This window comes from Schistocerca nitens, chromosome 3 (genome assembly GCF_023898315.1).
Source record: "Schistocerca nitens isolate TAMUIC-IGC-003100 chromosome 3, iqSchNite1.1, whole genome shotgun sequence".
Classification (NCBI taxonomy): domain Eukaryota; kingdom Metazoa; phylum Arthropoda; class Insecta; order Orthoptera; family Acrididae; genus Schistocerca; species Schistocerca nitens.
The window spans coordinates 473,340,823-473,363,671 of record NC_064616.1 but is presented as its reverse complement, the minus strand read 5'-3'; positions in this window follow the sequence as shown (position 1 = coordinate 473,363,671).

Below are 22,849 nucleotides of genomic sequence, written 5' to 3'. Positions count from 1 at the left end.
TACTCTCAATCACCGTGCACTGCGTACTCAACTACTATTCCCTGGCCGGCCGGTGTGGCCGTGCGGTTCTAGGCGACTCAGTCTGGAACCGCGTGACCGCTACGGTCGCATGTTCGAATCGTGCCTCGGGCATGGATGTGTGTGATGTCCTTAGGCTAGTTAGGTTTAAGTAGTTCTAAGTTCTAGGGGACTAATGACCACAGATGTTAAGTCCCATAGTGCTCAGAGCCATTTGAACCATTTGACTATTCCCTACCCAGAGGCGAAGTTCAGAATCGTATAAGTTAGCAACACCTTCGGTCACCTAAAGCAACTTCCCAGTGCCTTGCGACACTATATCATGCAAATTAAGCATTAGTGATTTTGCCCACATTTGTCCTATCATGACAAACGAACATTCCGACGGAATTTCACTGGTGACAGCTTTCCCCAGCTTTAACATTATACCCCTGACTTCCACCACGTCTCTGCATGATGCTTAATGAGAAAGTCTATCCCTGGGATTGCACTGCAGTCGTCGCCTGCATCACGCATTATACTGCAAGTGTTGTCACTTTTGTCAATCTCCTGATACACTGGCACAAGCCTTGTCGGCCCGAACATAAACCTTTCAAACCCATTTCCTCTTTGTTCTCCTCCGACCTTCGGAGGAGGCAGTGCCGTCTAGATGGTGCGTAAACAGCGGCCTTCGGAAATACTGAATGCGTTTGTACCATTTCAGTACCCAAAACATCTGCAATACAATCAGCCATATTGATAGCTTTCTGTGTCTCCTCCTAAGTATCTACAACAAACTTACTGTCGGCAGTTGCACTCTGCAACACAATAATCGTCGGTATATGCACTTCCCTCCACATCTGGTCCAGGCTGCAGAAATTTGCGACTTCTCCGCCAGGAGGTCCCCCACTAATTATGCAAACAACAAACGAGGGGCCGGCCGCGGTGGTCTAGCGGTTCTAGGCGCTCAGTCAGGAACCGCGCGACTGCTACGGTCGCAGGTTCGAATCCTGCCTTGGGCATGGATGTGTGTGATGTCCTTAGGTTGGTTAGGTTTAAGTAGTTCTAAGTTCTAGGGGACTTATGACCACAGATGTTGAGTCCCATAGTGCTCAGAGCCATTTGAGCCATTTTGAACAAACGAGGAGAACAAAGCAGTACAACGACAAGGACACTTATTCTAATTCTATCCTAACACTTACTGTAACTTAACTTCTCCGCTTGAGCGGCTACTCATGACTACTACTTTACGTGCTTAAAAGCAGTGCGCCACATGTATTGCTCAAAATGAAATACATTGCAAATTCAAAATGGCGAAAATTACCACAAAACTCCGACTTCTCGGCGAAACTCATACTCCCCTCCTAAGAAGCTACGCATGGTTAACACCTTATACACTTCCAGACAATGAGCCCCTATCATTGCTGATAGGTGAAAATGACGTTCATATTCACACATCCTCAGAACACAGTCTGAGTTCACTTGACACATGTCACACATGAAAACAGAACTGAAAAGGTGCACTGACTCGACGTGATACACGCAGTGGGTAAAATACAACAGTTAGTGCACTCATTCCATACGTGCCTTAAAAAGGCTCTGAGCATTATTGGACTTAACTTCTGAGGTCATTATTCCCCTATAACTTAGAACTACTTAAACCTAACTAACCTACGAACATCACACACATACATGCCCGAGGCAGGATTCGAAACTGCGACCGTAGCGGTCGCGCGGCTCCAGACTGAAGCGCCTAGAACCGCTCGGTCACTACAGCCGGCCCACTGTATACTGATGCAGTGTCTCGACGAAACTGCAACCCTGAGGTAGCCGAGAGTCATCGTCTCCAGGGAGGGTGGCTGGTAAGGTTCCCCTATCACTGAAATTTAGACGTGAGACCTACTTCTGACATCAAAATGTGGAGGTCCAGGATGGATGACCTATACACGTGGAGGTCTGAGTTGAGGTGGTGGATTGTAGTCGGGATGATGAAAAATGGCTGCTCATAAAAACTTCACTGTTAGTCATACATTTTACTGAAGAACAATCTGTAACATTCTGTGGTGCATCTTCCCCCATAGTGTGTGCTGAAGACAGCGACATGACCTCAAACGACTGCCTTCTATGGCCGAAGGCTGGTTGCACCTGGTAGTTGGACCACAGTTTGGAAGATGCTAAGCTCACAGCACTAATCTTAAAACAAGCAGCAGGTGCCCACAGTTAGTGGAGGACAAATCCCATGGTGGCTGCTTTTAGCCTCATGTCGCATCGTGGAGCGCCATACGCCTCCCTCTTAAATAGTAGCTACCAGACTGTTACACCTTTGACTGAAAGGAATAGTAATTTATGTTGGGACAGATCGTTCTCGCTTTGCAAATCATAGCTTGTAACCTAGTAGACCATAAGACTTCTGTCGGTTGGATGTGTAGTTACAGGCCTACCAACGCCTTTCTGCTGCGTCGTCGTTATGGCGATGCCAGCCCCTTTCCTGGAGCACAATATGGAAATCTGCCAGTGGCATTGCTGCACCTGACGTAATAGTGTTTGGTCGGCTCTGAGCTGGCCCACTCCCAAGATCTTTTGCCACACCCATGGCAACATCACAATTTTACTCAGTAGCGCCGAAAAATAGTGGTGGCACTGCAGATCGAATAACTGATAAGAAGGTACTGGGGAAAACATGAAATGTATGGCACAACTTCGTTTCATAGGGCATATCCTGAGGCATCAACGGCTTGTCACTTTGGTAATGGAGAGAAGTGTGTATATGTGGGTGTTGGGGAAGGGGGGGGGGTGGTAAAATTGTAGAGGTAGGCAAAGTCGTGAATACAGTTAGCAGGTCCAAAATGATGTACATTGCATTAGCTGTGCAGTGCTGAACAGGCTTGCACAGAATAGACTAGCTTGGTCAGCTGCATCAAACCAGTCTTCAGACTGAAGACCACAACAACAACATTGGGGAAAGGAGGGGAGAGAGATGCACGCTTCTGGATCACAATGTTGCAAGTTCTTTACTGGGAGAACTCATGAGTAAGGTCGATCTTGTGTGATTCAGCACCCTCGGCTGTAGACATGGGAAAAGACTTTTACATGTTGCTCTAAATTAAGGGCGCTGCCCATTCTCGTATGAGAAAAGCTATTTATCTCTCACTATTGGCCGATGCAACGAACTGAAGTAGCGTTTCTCGTATATTTTGTTGTTGTAAACAGAAATGTCTCTGGTATGACGTTAAACTGCAACCACACGTGGAGTGACCAGAGTATAAGTGGTCCCCATCCAACAACAGCAGCAACGTCTCGGGAAGGTGGCTGAGCGAATGAAAGTTGTGACCTGTAATTGTTACCTTGCCTGCTTGCGAAGGTGGAAGGAAGATAGAGAATGCTAAGAAAATAGTCGTGATCACCAACCACTTTCCAGCAGGTAGTCAGCTCAGTAACGTCAATTGAATTAACCAAGCGTTGCTTGTTGATTCCTGTTTGTTAATTCCTATTAACCCAGGTTAGTGTTCGAGAGAAAGGCAAGGTTACAAATATGGCTCCAATGTAATTTTCATAAGGCAAGTGCATAACATGATCGGTCAGTCGCATTATGCTGTGTAGTTAATTGAGTATCGGACTTCGTTTCTGAAAGACTGCAGGATCGTTGGTGCACCATAAAAGATCTGATAAATTGTTCATCAGTATTTGGATCACACCAATGGCGGACGGGCTCCACGTCGGCAGATTTGCATTTCTTTCACGAATAGCTGTACACAAAGCTGATAAAGACATTAATACAAAGAGATATATTTAGTTTGTTAAATTAATACATCTGAAAGGCATTAATTTAAATATACTTAAATATATTCATGATTCGTACGAGCTAACAAGATTGATGCTTACATAGCAAAAGCTGAAGAACAAAGGACGATACGAAAGTAAGGCATCTCCTAGCTTTTCGCAAAAAAATTTGATGACTTCTCTGTTCTTTATAATCATAGAAAGTATTACGTTTACTTATTAACATTTGTGGACTCTCTGGTAAACACATATTTCATAAAAATAAGGAAAGAATAATTTTCTTGGTGTCTTACGTTTGTCTACAATACACTTGACTACGACAGTGGCCGTTACAAAAGTAGGCATTCAGATCGTAAGTACAACAAAACCACAAGATTAGTGCATACAAGAAAAAACAATACACAATTTCACATGTTTTAAATGAACAGTTTGAAGAATCATTTTCATTGGCATGGGAGATGATTGTACAAAATCCACTAACTTAAAATTTGAGAGGTATCATTGTTCTGAGTAAAAGAGGGTCAGTCAGTTCAGAGACGTGTCTGCCTGTGGGAATAGATGCAGCCACTGCTGGAGTTGCATCGCAGTTGGCTTATACGATGTCAGTCGGTCAGTGACAACAGGCTGAGAGCCAACTCTGGTTGTGAAGTTTGTAGCAGAGGTGGGCATCGAGGGGCGGCCCGTCCAAGAGCGCAGCCATGTCAGCCGTGCGAGCCTTGCCTCGCGCTGCCGGTTCAACCGGGGCTGCCATATCGAGGTCCGAAGGGACGCACGGTGTAGAATCGTGCACAGAGGCCCGACCCGCAAGCTGCGGCCGCAATGGACTGCAGCAGTCTCGGGCCGAGGGAGTCCCTGACGTCACCCCAAGGGCCGAGCAGTGCTGTTGTGAAAGCACCTGTATGCCACGGGCTCAGCAGAGTTGCGCATGGAGACACAGCCCACGGGCCGCGGCCTCACTGCTCCACACTGAGCGAGCCCGTGACGTCACTGCACCAGTGCTGCGGCCTACGGCCTGTTGGTAGTACTGACCACAGTTGCAAGATACGGGCTACGAGCGGTGAATAGAGCAGTGTTTAGTGGGGTGGTGGGATGATGATAGATGGCTGCTCATAAAAACTTCACTATTTCTCATACATTTTACTGTACTACAAATAGAACATTCTCTGGTCTCAAACGACTGCCTTCTATGGCCAAACGCTGGTTGTACCTGGTAGTTGGCCCATACGCTGGAAGATGCTAAGCTCACAGCACTGGTCTTAAAACCAGCAGCAGGGGCCCACAGTTAGTGGAGGACAAATCCCATGGTGGCTGCTTTTGCCGGCCGAAGTGGCCGTGCGGTTAAAGGCGCTGCAGTCTGGAACCGCAAGTCCGCTACGGTCGCAGGTTCGAATCCTGCCTCGGGCATGGATGTTTGTGATGTCCTTAAGTTAGTTAGGTTTAACTAGTTCTAAGTTCTAGGGGACTAATGACCTCAGCAGTTGTGTTCCATAGTGCTCAGAGCCATTTTTTTTTTTTTGGCTGCTTTTAGCCTCATGTCGCCTCGTGGAGCGCTATACACCTACCCTCTTAAATATTAGCTATCAGACTGTTACACCTGTGACTGAAAGTAATGGTAATTTATGTTGGGACAGAGCATTGTTGCTTTGCAAATCTCAGCTTGTAACCATGTAGACCATAAAAAGTCTGTTGATTGGATGTATAGTTACTGGCCTAACAACGCCTTTCTGCTGTGTCGTGGTTATGGCACTGCCAGCCCCATTCCTGGAGCAGAATGTGGGAATCTGCCAGTGGCATTGCTGCATCGGACGAAATGGTGTTTAGTCGGCTGGCCCACTAGGAATATCTTTTGCAACATCCATGGCAACATCACAATTTCACTCACAAGGGAACCTCCCCATCGCACCCCCCTCAGATTTAGTTATAAGTCGGCACAGTGGATAGGACAAACTGCCTATTGGCTTCTGTCTCGGGTTCTTCGGCCGACGTTCATCTAATGATTTTTCTGACGTTTCGCCAGCACGAGTGGCTGGCATTGTCAAAGCTTCACCCTCCATTGCCGGTGGTGAACTGGAGGCGAGCTCGCGGCCGCAGACTATATGTACCTGGCGCGCCAACGTCCGAGGGCTTCTCCGCGGTCATTTCCGGTGCGGTTCTCCTCTTGCTACCTGCGACGGTCGTTCGCTGCAGTACGGGAAGCCAGGATCCGTTTACCTTAAGGCTTTCCTCTTTCTTGTTGAAACTGTTCGCGTGTTTTTGGATTTCTACAGCTTCTCTGAACAAGCGCGTGTGATAGTGCTTCTTCACAGCCAGAACTTCCGTGTCGGCGAATTTTATTACGTGGTGGGTCTCATTCAGTGCGTGCTCTGCCACGGCCGATTTCTCCACCTGCCCCAACCTGCAATGTCGCTTATGCTCTTTGATCCTGGTGTTAATGGATCGTCCAGTCATTCCGACATAAACTTTTCCGCATCTGCAAGGTATACGGTATATTCCCGGCATTGCAAGTGGGTCTCTTTTCTCCTTCGCCGATCTAAGACACTCTTTGATCTTCCTTGTCGGTTTGAAAATCGTCTTTACGCCGTGTCTGCGCAATATACGGCCGATTCTGTCCGTCACTCTGGGAATGTATGGCAGAAAGGCCGTACCCGACATTTCTTTTTCGGGTTCCTTACTTCGCCGAGTGTTTAGCTCTGTTACACTTCTAATGTAATTTGTGGAGTACCCATTGCTCCTCAGAACAGTTTCCAGGTGTTGCATTTCTCGTTTGAGGTGTTGAGGCTCACATATTCGTCCTGCTCTCGTTACGAGCGTACTAATCATGCCTCTTTTCTGGCTCGGGTGGTGGTTTGACAGTTTGTGCAGGTATCGGTCCGTGTGTGTCGGTTTTCGATACACGCTGTGTCCCAGGTTTTCGAAGCCAATAGGCAGTTTGTCAACAAGTGGCCACGAAAGCCTTAACAATTTTGTATACAGTGGATAGGCCTTGAAAAGCTGAACACAGATCAATCGAGAAAACAGGAAGAAGTTGTGTGGAACTATTGAAAAATAAGCGAAATATACAAACTGAGTAGTTCATGCGTAAGATATTGAACATCAAGGACAGGCTAACCTCAGGAGCGCCGTGGTCCCGTGGTTAGCGTGAGCAGCTGCAGAACGAGAGGTCATTAGTTCAAGTCTTCCCTCGAGTGAAAAGTTTTAATTTTTTATTTTCAGACAATTATTATCTGTCCGTCCGTCCGTCCGTCCGATGCGAGGTAACTGCGCCGTAGTATGGGGACACTACAACTAAACAAACATCGAAACTGTTTCATTCATTTGTTGCAGTTTATGTGACAAACTCTTATGTTCTCATCATTTTTTGGGAGTGATTATCACATCCACAAGAAAACCTAAATCGGGCAAGGTAGAAGAGTCTTTTTACCCATTCGCCAAGTGTACAAGTTAGGTTGGTCGACAACATATTCCTGTCATGTGACGCACGTGCCGTCACCAGTGTCGTATAGAATGTATCAGACGTGATTTCCTGTGGAGGAATCGGTTGACCTATGACCTTGCGATCAAATGTTTTCGGTTCCCATTGGAGAGGCACGTCCTTTCGTCTACTAATCGCACGGTTTTGCGGTGCGGTCGCAGAATACAGACACTAAACTTGTTACAGTGAACAGAGACGTCAATGAACGAATGGACGGATCAAAACTTTGCGAAAATAAAGGAAGTAAACTTTTCACTACAGGGAAGACTTGAACCAAGGAACTCCCGTTCCGCAGCTGCTCAAGCTAACCACGGGACCACGGCGCTCCTGAGCCCACATTGTCCTTGATGTGGCATATGTTGCGCATGGACTACACAGTTTGTATATTTTGCTTATTTTTTTCATAGTTACACACAACTTCTTCCTGTTTTCTCGATTGATCTGTGTTCAGTGTTTCAAGGCCTATCCGCTGTGACAACTTATAACAAAATCTGAGGGGGGTGCGATGGGGAGGTTCCTTGTCAGTAGCACCGAAAAATAGCGGTGGCACTGGAGATCGAATAACTGATAAGAAGATACTGTGTCGAACTGGGGAAAACAGGAAATTTATGGCACAACTACGTTTCATAGGGCATATCCTGAGGCATCAAGGACTTGTCTGTTTGGTAGTGGAGAGAAGTGTGTATATGTGGGTACTGGGGAGGGGAGGGTGTTATAATTGTAGAGGGAGACAAAGTCTTGAATACAAGTAGCAGGATCAAACTGATAAACATGGCATTAGATGTGCAGCGCTGAAGACGCTTGCACAGAATAGGCTAGCTTGGGCAGCTGCATCAAACCAGTCTCCAGACTGTAGACCACATCAACAAAATTGGGGACGGGGATGGGAGGGAGAGGTAGGCTTCTGCTGCACAATTTTGCAAGTTCTTTCCTGGGAGAACTCATGAGCAAGGTAGATCTCCTGTGATTCAGCGCCCTCGACTGTAGACATGGAAAGAGACGTTTCTATATTGCCCTAAATTAAAGGCGCTGCTCATTCTCGTATGAGAAAAGCTATTTATCTCACACTGTTGGCCGATGCATCGAACTGATGCAGCAGTTCTTGTATATTTTGTTGTTGTAAACAGAAGTTTTTCTGGTATGACGTTAAACTGCAACCGTACAGTATAAGTGGTCCCTATCCGACAACAGCAACAACCTCTCTCGAGGGTTGATGGAAGTTGTGACCTGTAACTCTTACCTTGCCTGCTTGCGAAAGTGGAAGGAAGATGGAGAATGTAAAGAAAATATTCGTGACCACCTACCACTTACCAGTAGGTAGTCAGCACAGTATTGTCAATTGAAATTAACTGAGCAGTGCTTGTTGATTCCTGATGTGATTTCCTGTTACTCCAGGTTTGTGTTCGAGAGAAACGCAATGTTACAGATGTGGCTCCAATGTAATTTTCATAAGGCAAGTGCATAACGCGATCGGTCAATGGAATTATGCTGTATAGTTAACTGAGTATCGGACTTCGTTTCTGAAAGTCTGTAGGTTCTTTGTTGCACCATAAAAGATCTCATAAGTTGCTAATCAGTATCTGGATCACACCAACGGCGGAGGGGTTCCACGTCAGCAGTTTTGCATTTCTTTCACGAATAGCTGTATACAAAGCTGATAAAGACATTAATGCAAAGACATATGTTTAGTTTGTAAAATTAATACATCTGAAAGGTATTAATTTAAATATACTTAAATACGAGGTGCGTTTGAAGAGTCTGTGCAAAGTCCGAGAGATGCCACCAGCGGCACTATCGAGGTCACATTTAGTTAGTGGCATCTTTGGAAAGAACGCACACCAAGTGTCAGTCATATTGGTATATTATTTTGTGTTAGGCATTCGTGTGAATCAAGGAAGTCGAGTGAATGTCAAAAAATGGGCGAAAAAGAATTTCGTGTGGTGACTAAACATTACTTTATGAATGGCAGAACGCCTCAGGAGACTGAAGAGAAGCTTGATAAACAGTACAGTGACTCTGCGCCTTCGCTTAGAACAGTTTGTAAGTGATTTCAAAATTTTAGTAGTGGCCACATGGGCACAAGTGATGCTGAACGTTCTGGACGCCCTGTGGAGTTTACCACTCCAGAAATCACTGATAAAATCCATGATATGGTGATGAATGACAGAAGAGTTAAGGTGAGTGAGATTGCTAGTGCTGTGGTCATCTCGAATGAACGGGTACATAATATTTTGCATGAACATATGGACATCGGAAAGCTATCCGCAAGATGCGTTCCGCGATTGCTTACTTTTGACCAAAACGGAACTGTGCGAAGCGTTGCAAGGATGGTTTGCAGCTGTTCAGAAGAATCCGCAGGACTTTGAGTGTCGTTTCGTCTCTGTGGATAAGACATGGATACATTACTATACTCCTGAGACCAAACAAGAATCTAAACAATGGGTTACCGAGGAAGAATCTGCACCAAAAAAGGCGAAGACAATTCCTTTGGCCGCAAAGGTTATGGACCGTCCTTTTCGATCACGAAAATGCACCAGCACACACCTCAGCAGTTGTGGTCGCAAAAATATTGGAAATAGGATTCCAACTCGTTTCACATCCCCCACCCCCCATATTCTCCAGACCTGGCTCGTTCGGACTACTACTTGTTCCCCAAATTGAAGAAATGGCTGGCGGGACAAAGATTTTATTCAAACGAGGAGGTGATTGCAGCAACTATTAGCTATTTTGCAGACTTGGACAATTCCTATTATTCGGAAGGCATCAACAAATTAGAACATCGTTGGACGAAGTGTTTAAGTCTAAAGGGAGACAATGTTGAAAATAAAAATGATTTACCCCAAACATGTAAGCAGTATTTATTTTTGCACGGATTTTTCAATGGCCCCTCGTACATTCATGGTTCTTAAGAGCTATCAGGAGAGATGCATAGATGCTTACATAGCGAAAACTGAAGAACAAACGACAATACGAAACAGGATGGCATCCCCTAGCTGATCGCAGAAAAAATGTGAAGGCTTCTCTGTTCTTCATTATCGGCCCGTATTACATGTACTTATTAACAATTGTGCACTTTCTGGTACACACATATTTCATAAACGTAAAGAAAGAAAAATTTTCTTGCTGTCTTACATTCTCCTACGATATATTTGACTACGATACTGGCTGTTACATGAGTAGTCATTCAAGTCGTGTGCAACAAGGTTAAGTCAGTTCACGGACATGTATGCCCGTGGGAATTGATGAAGCCACTGATGGAGTCACGCCGCCGTTGGCTTGTATGATGACAATCGGTCGGCGACAAATGGCTGAGAGCGAGCTCTGGTTTTGCAGTTTGCAGCAGAGGTGGGCATCGAGGCGCGGCCCGTCCAGGAGCGCAGCCATGTCAGCCGTGCGAGCCTTGTGTAGCGCTGCCGGTCCAGCCGGGGCAGCCGTGCGGCCGCACTGGGCTACAACAGTCGCGGGCCGTGCGAGTCCCTGACGTCACCCCAAGGGCCGAGCAGTGTTGTTGCGAAACGAACTTGTATCCCACGGGCGCAGCAGAGTCGCGTATGGAGACGCAGCAAACGGGCCGCGACCTCACTGCTACACACTGAGCGAGCCCGTGACGTCACTGCACCAGTGCCTTGCGCAAGCGCTGGCGTGCTGCGGCCCACGGTCTGTTCGTAGAACTGACCACAGTTGTGAGCTACGGGCTGCGAGAGGTGAGTAGAGCAAAATTATTTCAAATGTTTAAATGTGTGTGAAATCTTATGGGACTTAACTGCTAACGTCATCAGACAAAACGAGCGCGGAAACTAAACATGGTATGCAGAACAAGGTGCACGTGTCAATAAAAAGGGAAGTAAAAGAAAAAGTAATTAGTGGTGAGTGGAGAACCACACAGCCTGAAGCGAATTTTAAAGGTTCAGTTTGGACCGTAGTAAAGCCCGTCATGGATGGTGTTAGGAAAAGTGTTCATTTTGTTTGCTGTTCGCTGTGCAGTGACTTTTGCTCTCATGCTGAAGGGTCAAGTGGCACTTCGCACATTTCTCGCCATCCAGGCACGTCTAATAAACAAGGGTCTTGTGTGGACGAGAAACGACTTCCTAAACCTGCTCAGGAGATAACTGCCGATAAATGCGTGGCTATGTGTGCACGAGACATAAGGTCTTACGGAACTATAAGAGGTGAAGGTCTTATGGATCTTGTTCAGACGTTAGTTGACACTGCAAAGGCTATTATGTCTCATCCCACAAATGTGTCGCGATAAATGGCATAAAGTGCTAAAAGCCTACGACATATAAAGAATTGTTTAGACGATTTATGTCTCTTGGTGTCCACCACTCCACTTTGAAAGACATGCAGCACACTACTGATGAAGGTACCAACATTGTCGTTGAACTGCATGATTATTCACAATTGAATTGTACCTGCCATATGCTAAACATAGGACTACGAAATAAATTTAAAGAGGCGTGCATTTGCGTCAGTTGTCCATAACTTCATGGTCTTTTGACTGTGGCGAAAGAACACGTCACATACGTAAAGAAAAGTGGTCTAATTAATGCTCTCGGTAGATAACTGAGCCAGTCTAACGATACTCGCTGGAATAAGCGGCTGACAATGTTAGAATGACTTCGTGCAAGAAGCTCTCTGAGAAGGGAGAAATAGCCCAAAATGAAGGAACTGATAATACGCTGATGAATGAACTTTTTACGTTATGTATGCCATTCGATTACTGTAATTCTTATATGCAATCGTTTATTTTACAGCTTCAAAAACGCTAGGGTTTTTGTAGCTCTTCAAAGCGGCGTCGAAGGAATTAGAACTGGGGAAATCACCTACACTGCACCTTCTGTTTACATGGACAACGACAATGTTAAAGCATTTGTGTCAGGCGCCCCAGAACAGAGAAGTTTCTGAAATCGTACTTTTACATAAACGCCTCAAATTTTAATTAGATGAAAAGCTATTTGTCCAGAGATACTGTGAGGTAGCAACTTTCCTCTGGCCACCATTCGTCATTTAATAATGATATCTGAAGATAAGAGGCGTAAAGTCATGAAATGGATACAATAATTTTCCTACTTCATACTTCTCCAATCCCACAATACACTCTAACGACATTTCCCAGTACTGCATCTCCAACCGTCTTCTTTTTGTTCTCACTAGTGGGTTCGAACGGAAGTGGCTTACCTTTTGGTTCAAAATGGTTCAAAGGGCTCTGAGCACTATGGGACTCAACTGCTGTGGTCATCAGTCCCCTAGATCTTACAACTACTTAAACCTAACTAACCTAAGGACGGCACACAACACCCAGCCATCACGAGGCAGAGAAAATTCCTGACCCCGCCGGGAATCGAACCCGGGAACCCGGGCGTGGGAAGCGAGAACGCTACCGCACGACCACGAGATGCTGGCGCTTACCTTTTGATCTATATATAGTTATCTCAATGTACTCTGCTCTTCTGGAAGTTACAAAAACAACATTTAATGTTCCGAAATAGGAGACATGCTCATTCCTACATGTTCCACCACAACTGGTAACATGTGAATCCTTGGGAATCGATGTTGTCCTAAATGAATGTTTGAATTTTTGCCGTAATGCACTGAAATATGAATTCTGCAGTCCTTAGGTAAAAAGTAGAGAGGGGTAATAAGGCTGGACATGTATTTCACAGCCCCACCCCACCAAAGAACAATTCTTGTTGAAGCACATAACTTCTGCTTCTCTGTCTGCTGGATTTCTAGTTGTGCAATTTGAAGATGGGAGTGAGACATTGGGGTAGCCTTCACTCGATGTCCTCCCCCCATGAACCATCGACATGGCCGTTGGTGGGGAGGCTTGCGTGCTCAGCGTTACAGATGGCCGTACCGTAGTTTGCAACCACAACGGAGTGGTATCTGTTGAGAGGCCAGACTAACGTGTGGTTCCTGAAGACGGGCAGCAGCCTTTTCAGTAGTTGCAGGGGCACCAGTCTGGATGATTGACTGATCTGGCCTTGTACCACTATCCAAAACGGCCTTGCTGTGCTGGTACTGCGAACTGCTGAGAGTAAGGGGAAACTAGAGCCGTAATTTTTCCGGAGGGCATGGAGCTTTACTGTATGGCTAATGATGATGCCGTCCTCTTGGGTAAAGTATTCTGGAGGTAAGACAGTCCCCCATTCGGATCTCCGGGCGGGGAATACTCAAGAGGACGTCGTTATCAGGGTAAAGAAAACTGGCGTTCCACGGATCTGAGTGTGGAATGTCAGATCCCTTAATCGGGCAGGTAGGTTAGAAAATTTAAAAAGGGAAATGGGTAGGTTAAAGTTAGATATAGTGGAAATTAGTGAAGTTTGGTGGCCGGAGCAACAAGGTTTTGGGCAGGTGAATACAGGGTTATAAATACAAAATCAAGTACGGGTAATGCAGAAGTAGGATTAATAATGAAATAAAACATAGTAGTGTGGATTAGCTACTACAAACAGCATAGTGAACGCATTATTGTGGCCAAGATAGACACGAAGCTCACGCCAACTACAGGAGTACAAGTTTATATGCCAACTAGCTGTGCAGATGATGAAGAAATTGATGAAATGTATGATGAGATAAAAGAAATTATTCAGGTAGTGAAGGGAGACGAAAATTTAATAGTCATGGGTACTGGAATTCGAGAGTAGGAAAAGAAAGAGAAGGAAACATAGTAGGTGAATATGGATTGGGGCTAAGAAATGAAAGAGGAATCCATCTGGTAGAATTTTGCACAGATCATAACTTAATCATAGCTAACACTTGGTTCAAGAATCGTAAAAGAAAATTACAAAATAAAAATAAATGAATGATTAAGGGAACTAGTAACTACTAAATATTAATGTTGTTCTGCTTATACATTTATTGTAGATTTAAACCTCTTTATATGTTACAAATGTTTATATGTCGATGTGCAATGGACATAAAGAGATACAAATGAATTTCCTGACTAATATTATTGATAAACTACCCAAATCTGCCCCTTCTTATGGCTACGCAATCTACGAGGGCAGTTCAATAAGTAAGGCAACACATTTTTTTTCTCGGCCAATTTTGGTTGAAAAAACCGGAAATTTCTTGTGGAATATTTTCAAACATTCCCGCTTCGTCTCGTATAGTTTCATTGACTTCCGACAGGTGGCAGCGCTGTACGGAGCTGTTAAAATGGCGTCTGCAACTGATGTGCGTTGCAAACAACGGGCAGTGATCGAGTTTCTTTTGGCGGAAAACCAGGGCATCTCAGATATTCATAGGCGTTTGCAGAATGTCTACGGTGATCTGGCAGTGGACAAAAGCACGGTGAGTTGTTGGGCAAAGCGTGTGTCATCATCGCCGCAAGGTCAAGCAAGACTGTCTGATCTCCCGCGTGCGGGCCAGCCGTGCACAGCTGTGACTCCTGCAATGGCGGAGCGTGCGAACACACTCGTTCGAGATGATCGACGGATCACCATCAAACAACTCAGTGCTCAACTTGACATCTCTGTTGGTAGTGCTGTCACAATTGTTCACCAGTTGGGATATTCAAAGGTTTGTTCCCGCTGGGTCCCTCGTTGTCTAACCGAACACCATAAAGAGCAAAGGAGAACCATCTGTGCGGAATTGCTTGTTCGTCATGTGGCTGAGGGTGACAATTTCTTGTCAAAGATTGTTACAGGCGATGAAACATGGGTTCATCACTTCGAACCTGAAACAAAACGGCAATCAATGGAGTGGCGCCACACCCACTCCCCTACCAAGAAAAAGTTTAAAGCCATACCCTCAGCCGGTAAAGTCATGGTTACAGTCTTCTGGGACGCTGAAGGGGTTATTCTGTTCGATGTCCTTCCCCATGGTCAAACGATCAACTCTGAAGTGTATTGTGCTACTCTTCAGGAATTGAAGAAACGACTTCAGCGTGTTCGTAGGCACAAAAATCAGAACGAACTTCTCCTTTTTCATGACAACGCAAGACCTCACACATGTCTTCGCACCCGAGAGGAGCTCACAAAACTTCAGTGGACTGTTCTTCCTCATGCACCCTACAGCCCCGATCTCGCACCGTCGGATTTCCATATGTTTGGCCCAATGAAGGACGCAATCCGTGGGACGCACTACGCGGATGATGAAGAAGTTATTGATGCAGTACGATGTTGGCTCCGACATCGACCAGTGGAATGGTACCGTGCAGGCATACAGGCCCTCATTTCAAGCTGGCGTAAGGCCGTAGCATTGAATGGAGATTACGTTCATAAATAGTGTTGTGTAGCTAAAAGATTGGGGAATAACCTGGTGTATTTCACTGCTGAATAAAACAACACCTGTTTCAGAAAAAAATATGTGTTGCATTGCTTATTGAACTGCCCTCGTAATATAAGTAACACGTGATGACTGATATCATCTACGTCCCAAACACTAAAAGGCACTACTTTCAAATATGATCTACAGCGGTTTGCAACATCAGTGGAAATGAAACTTACGTGATCACAGCTGTTCAGCTTTATAGCCCTAATAAGCCGAAGCAATTAGCAATATCAGAGAATGTGTAAGTAGACTGTTTAGGTTTTTTATATTGGTAACGCCACGTAGCGCACTGTATCAAAATCACTGGCTGTGCTGTGTGCAGTCTGTGGCTAGTTTGCATTGTTGTCTGCCATTGTAGTGTTGGGCAGCTGGATGTTAACAGCGCATAGTGTTCCGCAGTTGGAGGTGAGCCGCTAGCAGTGGTGGGTGTGGGGAGAGAAATGGCGGAGTTTTGAAATTTGTAAGACTGGATGTCATGAACTGCTATATATATTATGACTTTTGATGACTATTAAGGTAAATACATTGTTTGTTCTCTATTAAAATCTTTCGTTTGCTAACTATGCCTATCAGTAGTTAGTGCCTTCCGTAGTTTGAATCTTTTATTTAGCTGGCAGTAGTGGCGCTCGCTGTATTGCAGTAGTTCGAGTAACGAAGATTTTTGTGAGGTAAGTGATTTGTGAAAGGTATAGGTTAAGGTTAGTCAGGGCCATTCTTTTGTAAGGATTATTGAAAGTCGGATTGCGTTTCGCCAAAAATATTGTGTGTCAGTTTAAGCACAGTCCTGTATAATTGTTCAAAGCGGACGTTTCATATGTCGACCCTTAGCCGAGGATACCTCACTGGAATCTTCTGATTTTTTCTTGTAGTTTGTGTAATTAGTGTAGCTTTTGTTTATTGCTAGCGCGTAATTGTAGAGAGAATTTCTTTGTAGTTGTAGTTTTTCATTGTTGTACACAGTTGTGGCATGCATATAGATTTGCACCAAGTATTTCGCAGCTGCGCTTGCGATTAACTAGATATTATTTTAAATGCTATGTTAAGGTGTTTTCTTATTTTGCTCTTCAAATTGTGCTTTTCTGTGTTGTCATGTGAAATATTGTGACAATAATGGCGTGTGAAAAACGTAGTACTACGCTCCAAAGTAAACTGAGAAATGACAGTGAAGACGAAAGCAGTGTGTTAGCGCCACCGTGTAATGAATTAACTAATGTTCAACATAGTAATTTGGTAATTGTGCATAGGGAAATGGAGCGGGCGGCAAACAATGGCGTAGACAGTGAAACAAATAGTGAACAGGGAAGCATTATCGACCGATCGGTCGGCAACAGCTCGCCTCAGGAATCCGAAATGACAGAACACAATATTGCAAATACTGTAGATTTAGGCTTTGCGTTCTCACCGTTTTCTCAAATAAGTCAAGACACATTTTCTGCTTTTCAAAATGCGAATATTGCCGGTTCAAACGCACTGCCGAATAGCTCTGAGGAACATGTTTCACACACCAGTGCATTGTTATTACAGTAATTGCAACAAATGGGACAAAGGCTACAAAAGTTAGACACAACACTTGAACAAAATCAGAAAAAAATGGGACAAAATCTTCAAAAGTTAGACGCAATGGAACAAAATCTTCACACCACGCTTGAACAAACATATGAAGATTTAACTACTGAGTTACTTAAAATCGAATCGAAATGTCAAAAAGTCTGTAATGACGTAAAAACACAAATTTGTGAGCATTTCCAACCTATTTTTTCGCGGCATGAAAATACATTACAGAATCACGAAGCAACCATAAAAGAACTGCAAACTATTGTTCATGAAAATCATGAGACCTTGCAAGCTAAAATTAACTCAGTTGCATCTACCGATTCGGTTACGCAACTTGCAAAAATTCAGGAAAACTTAAAGGACACAGTAGATACGATTTCAACACAAATGGACACTCTGAAACTTGGTTCAAAAAAACACACAGAGGAAATAATTTCACTAACGGATAAAGTAGCCGAACTTTCAGATCAGTTCACTAACTTATCTACAAAGGTAGATGATGATCTGAACGACACAAGACCTGCAGCTTTCACTGACACTGAAGAGTATGAACAAATTAGAAAATTCAAACAAAATCAAAATCAAATCAATACACAGTACAAAAGAGAAATCCGGGAAGTACAAGATCAGTTGGCACAAGTAATACAAGAATTACATATTTCAGAGGACACTCGCCCTCCAGTACGGGAAGAGGGACATAAAAATACGGAGCAACCACAAAATAATAACACAGGACACTTCGGAAATTATGAAAGAAATTGGCAAGGCATATTGAATTTTGAGATGGAACCGCCGAAACGATGTAACAATGAGCGGTGTGCGACTCGCCGACACGATGATTTTGACTATAAGCTGTTCATTACTACACGTAAATTCAAAACATTTAAGAATTCTGGCAACGACATTCATCCACGAGCATGGCTTCATCAATTCTCTCATTGTTTTCCTCCCAAATGGTCATTGCAGCACAGATTAGAATTTATGTGTGGCTACTTAGAGAATGAACCAGCTGTAAGTATGCGATCGGTCATTCACGATTGTCACAGTGAAGGAGAATTTTATCATGCCTTCCTCTCAGCATATTGGTCTCAAGCTACACAAGACCGAGTAAAACATAGCATCATAATGATGAAACATTTCGAACAATCTGAATTCTCCAGTCTTGTGAAATATTTTGAAGACATGTTGCACAAGAAACAGTACCTGTCAAACCCATACAGCCCCTCAGAACTCATCCGCATTTGCTTAATCAAACTACCTGAACGTTTACGACATATTATTTTGGCAGGACGTTGCAAAGATGATATTGAAGTTTTTCAGGGACTCTTACAAGAATTAGAAATTGACACTGATAATCGCGGAACGTGAAAACAGGAACACAACAATTACAGGTCACATCCGTCGCAATTCCGCGATGAAAGAAATAATAACTGGACACGACAAGGCTATTCTCATAACACAAATCGTGACCAAAACAGACACCACCCGTATGACAACCGTTGGCAGAGTAGTGATAACTACAGGGAAAGATCACCTCTCCGCGGTAATGACTACCACAGAGACAATCAGAGAAACAGACAATATAGGAACCAAAATAAATATTATCAAGGGAGACAGAATAACTTTAGACGCAACGGACCAGCGCGCAGTTACGATTCAGGGAGAAGTTCTCCACCACGTGACCGACAAGAAAGTAACTATGGAATCTACCGACATGCGTACAGACGATATGATCGTAACGACAGACCTGAATTGCATTAGAACTGGCGGGATTTAAACAGAGCAGGGCCCTCTCGACAAGGTGAATTTGTAGAAGTTAGGTCTCCAAATCCCAATAACGACGCGCGCCAACAAAGAGACAATAGGCAATGACTCATACCGCTGTCAGCCACAATACGTGCATATGAAACTGACGACGCAGCTGCCGTAGCTAGTAATTACGTAAAAATGGAAGACATTAGGGACATCTTACTCCAGGAACACGACGTAAAACATAACAACATTGCATATCCTGTGATTCACATTACAGTAAATGACGTAAAATTTACGGCAGTACTTGACTCTGGCAGTCCAATTTCAGTAATTAGTGAAACAGCCTTTAGCAAATGTAACAAATCGAACGATTGCCCCACACTTCCGTTACGTAAGGTTAAATTACAAGGTGCAATCTTTGGAAAAAGTGTAGATGTACGCCAACAAACCAACTTAGAATTCTTTTGTCAAAGCCACTGCTTCTCTATGAACTTTCTTATTGTTCCATTATTGTCGACGGAAATTATACTGGGAGTAGACTTTTTGAATGAATACAAAGCAATCTTAAACTTTCACGATGCTGAAATAAGTTTAGAGAGAGAAGGTAAGTCAATAGCTTTGAAATTTGAAGATTGTCTCTCAAACCATGACGAGGAAATTAATCGGCTTTACCTTCTGTTAGACAACAGTTTGGAATTTTCTACGGAGCTAGACACTAACAATCACTCTGCAAGTACCGACAGGGATGATATCGACGGCATATTTGAAACTAATGAGTTAATTCAGAATAAAATTCAAACAATTGACAATTGTAATGACAGTGATAGGCAGGACCTTTTTGAGATTTTACAAGCACATTCCACAGTTTTTACTCACAAAACAGGAACAATCAAGGGATTTCAATACCTATTTCGTGTTCGTGAGCATCCTAAATTTTGTGTTAGACCATACGTAATTCCAGCCCATTATAGGGACCGTGTTAGAACAGAAATACAATCTATGCTTGACGAGGGCATTATTGAGCCTGCAGTAAGCTCATACAACAATCCATTACTTGTTGTTGAGAAGAAAAATGGATCGATCAGGCTTGTCTTTAGATTCGAGACAAATCAATACTATCATCATTCCTGAAACAGACAGGCCGCAAACGTTGGCAGAACTTCTTCAAAATTTTAATGGTGTAAAAGTATTGTCTTCTATTGATCTCAGATCCAGCTTTTATCAGATCGAACTTCATCCAGAATGTAGAAAATACACAGCTTTCCTTTGTTTCGGCGTTTGTTATCAGTTTCGGAAACTTCTTTTGGTTTGAACATTTCTTCGGCAGCATTCATTCGCGGGCTAAATTCCATATTAGCTGAGTTCTTAAAACGCCACATCACCTTATATGTGGACGATATTCTAATAGCAGAAGCTTCATGGGAACAACATAATCGCATCCTCAACAGTTTGTTACGTATTTTTGCAGAATCTGGAATTACAGTTAACTTGGAAAAGTCTGAATTCGGTAGGTCAAAGTTGAGGTTTTCGGGACATATTATTTCTTCTGAAGGCATTCAGCCGGATCCTGAAAAGTTAGAAGCAATTAGAGCCATTCCAGTTCCATCCATAAAAAAACAAGTCCGCAGTTTTCTAGGTCTCGTTAATTTTTACCGTCGTTTCCTGAATATGCAAATTCTAGTTACACCAAAACTTTGTTCTCTCACTGGAAAAAATACTATTTGGAACTGGGACGAACAAGCACAGTTGGAATTCAATCCTTTGAAAGAATCGCTACTTAACGCGCCAATACTAGCTCATCCAGATCTGTCACAAGATTTCTGCCTTAGCACGGATTCTTCTAAAGTCGGTCTTGGTGCCCATTTATTTCAAGAAGCCATAGAAAATGACACTACCGTTCAGAAAACCATTGCTTTTGCTAGCCGAGTGCTAACAAAATCTGAAAAAAATTATTCCGTTACTGTATTAGAAGCTTTAGCTATCGTTTGGGCATATAACAAATTCCGTTTCTTTCTTTCTGGTAAGCACGTAAAAGTATACAGTGATCATCGTGCATTACAATTTCTTATGTCTTCAAAATTAAATCATGACAGGTTAAAACGTTGGGCATTGTTTCTGCAAGAATTCCACTTCACAATAGTCTACATTCCCGGCAAGGAGAACATTGTTGCAGACGCACTGTCACGCGCACCGGCTGGGCTTGAGAAAAGTAACACAGAAGGCAACCTCGAAAAAAATTTCAGTATTCTTTACATTCAGAAAGTCGCCTTTGAAAACTTCATCACCACATCTTTAAAGGACATTGCTCATGAACAAGATAATGATCCGATTTGGAAAGACATCAAAAGCAAATAGCATGAAAAGACACACACACAGATTCGGCATTATTATCTGGTTAGAAACAACATACTGATCAAACGCTGCACTGTTGATGACGAGCTATGGGTACTTTGCATTCCTGACGATTTTGTTAATAAGCTCATTTGGTACATTCATTTCAGCTATGCACATTTTGGCCCACGAAAATGTTATCATATTCTTAGAACGACTTGTTATTTTAACAATATGGAAAAGAGAATTCAAAGAGTCTTGTCTATTCGTAAACTTTGTCAAAAGGCGAAACCATCTACTGTCTCCCTTCGTGCTCCGCTGTTTCCTATCATTCCTTCTAAATTAAAAGAATTTGCTGCTGTTTATCTCTTGGGACCGCTTGTCAGAACATCTAATGGATTTTCGTACGTTCTAGTCGCTGTTGAACTTACTTCAAAATTTGTTTCTTTCGCACCGTTACGCAAAGCCACTGGACGGTCTGTATCCAACGCCTTTGTTAAAAATTTTTTACGTGAAGTTGGACACGTTAGTAAAGTCACTTCAGATAACGGACCGCAATTCAGATCTGCTGTTTGGTCACGCATGCTTCGGAATCATAAAATCAAACCTGTTTTTATTTCATTGTACTCACCACATTGTAACCCCTCCGAACGGGTTATGAAAGAAATCAATAAGCTTTGCAGACTTTATTGTCACAGAAAGCATCAGCATTGGGACAGATATTTACACTTATTTCAAAACGTGCTGAATGAAATGCCTCATGGCTCCACTGCTTTACCACCTTCTCTTGTACTGAAGGATGAAGAACCACCGAACAGAATCAGAGAGCTTGTACCTTTCCTGAATACACGTAAACTTCGACACAAAGACATAATTGATTTGGCTATTATAAATATAAAATCTGCAGCAGACAAATGGAGAAATCTACACGGTAGAGCAAATGCCAAGAAATTATATATTGGTCAGAAAGTTCTCATTAAAGCTCATTCATTGTCACATAAGAAGAAACACTTGAGTCACAAATTCTTTCTAGTTTACAATGGACCTTACAGAATCTGACGTAACCACATGATAATTGCGTTGAAACTGAAACTCTGCGTACTAGGAAGAGTAAAAGATGGCACCACATTTCACATGTAATACCGTTTACTGAAAGATAATCTGCTTTTTAACTTTGTCTTTGCCATATAACTTTTCACTTTACATTACTAGTATGCTTTGTCAGACTTAGAATCTGTTAATATGCAACAATGTTTGAAGTTAAATATCCAGTCAAGAACCAAGAGAACTTATTTAAATATAAATTACGAATGCATTGTTATTGTGAGCAGACGACACAGTGTTATTGTGTGTGTACATTCTTGCTTGTTAGTTGCACGATTACATAACGACTATAAGGCTCACATACTTAGAACATTTACCAGTACTGCTAATGAGATTTTAATGCAACATTTTGGTTTACTTGAAAATACATCCTGGATTTAAAGTACTTTCTGTGAGATACCAGATGACAGTGGTTAGTTTATGTGACAGCTACACGATTTTATCACGACGCTACTAATGAGTGACAATTTACAATGTTGCTTTTTCAGTGTTTCTGTTTTATATCTGCTCAGTTTTTCTTTATTATTCTGGAAAGTAAAACATGTTTTAGTAGTAACTTTTGTGGTATAGCTACAATGAGAC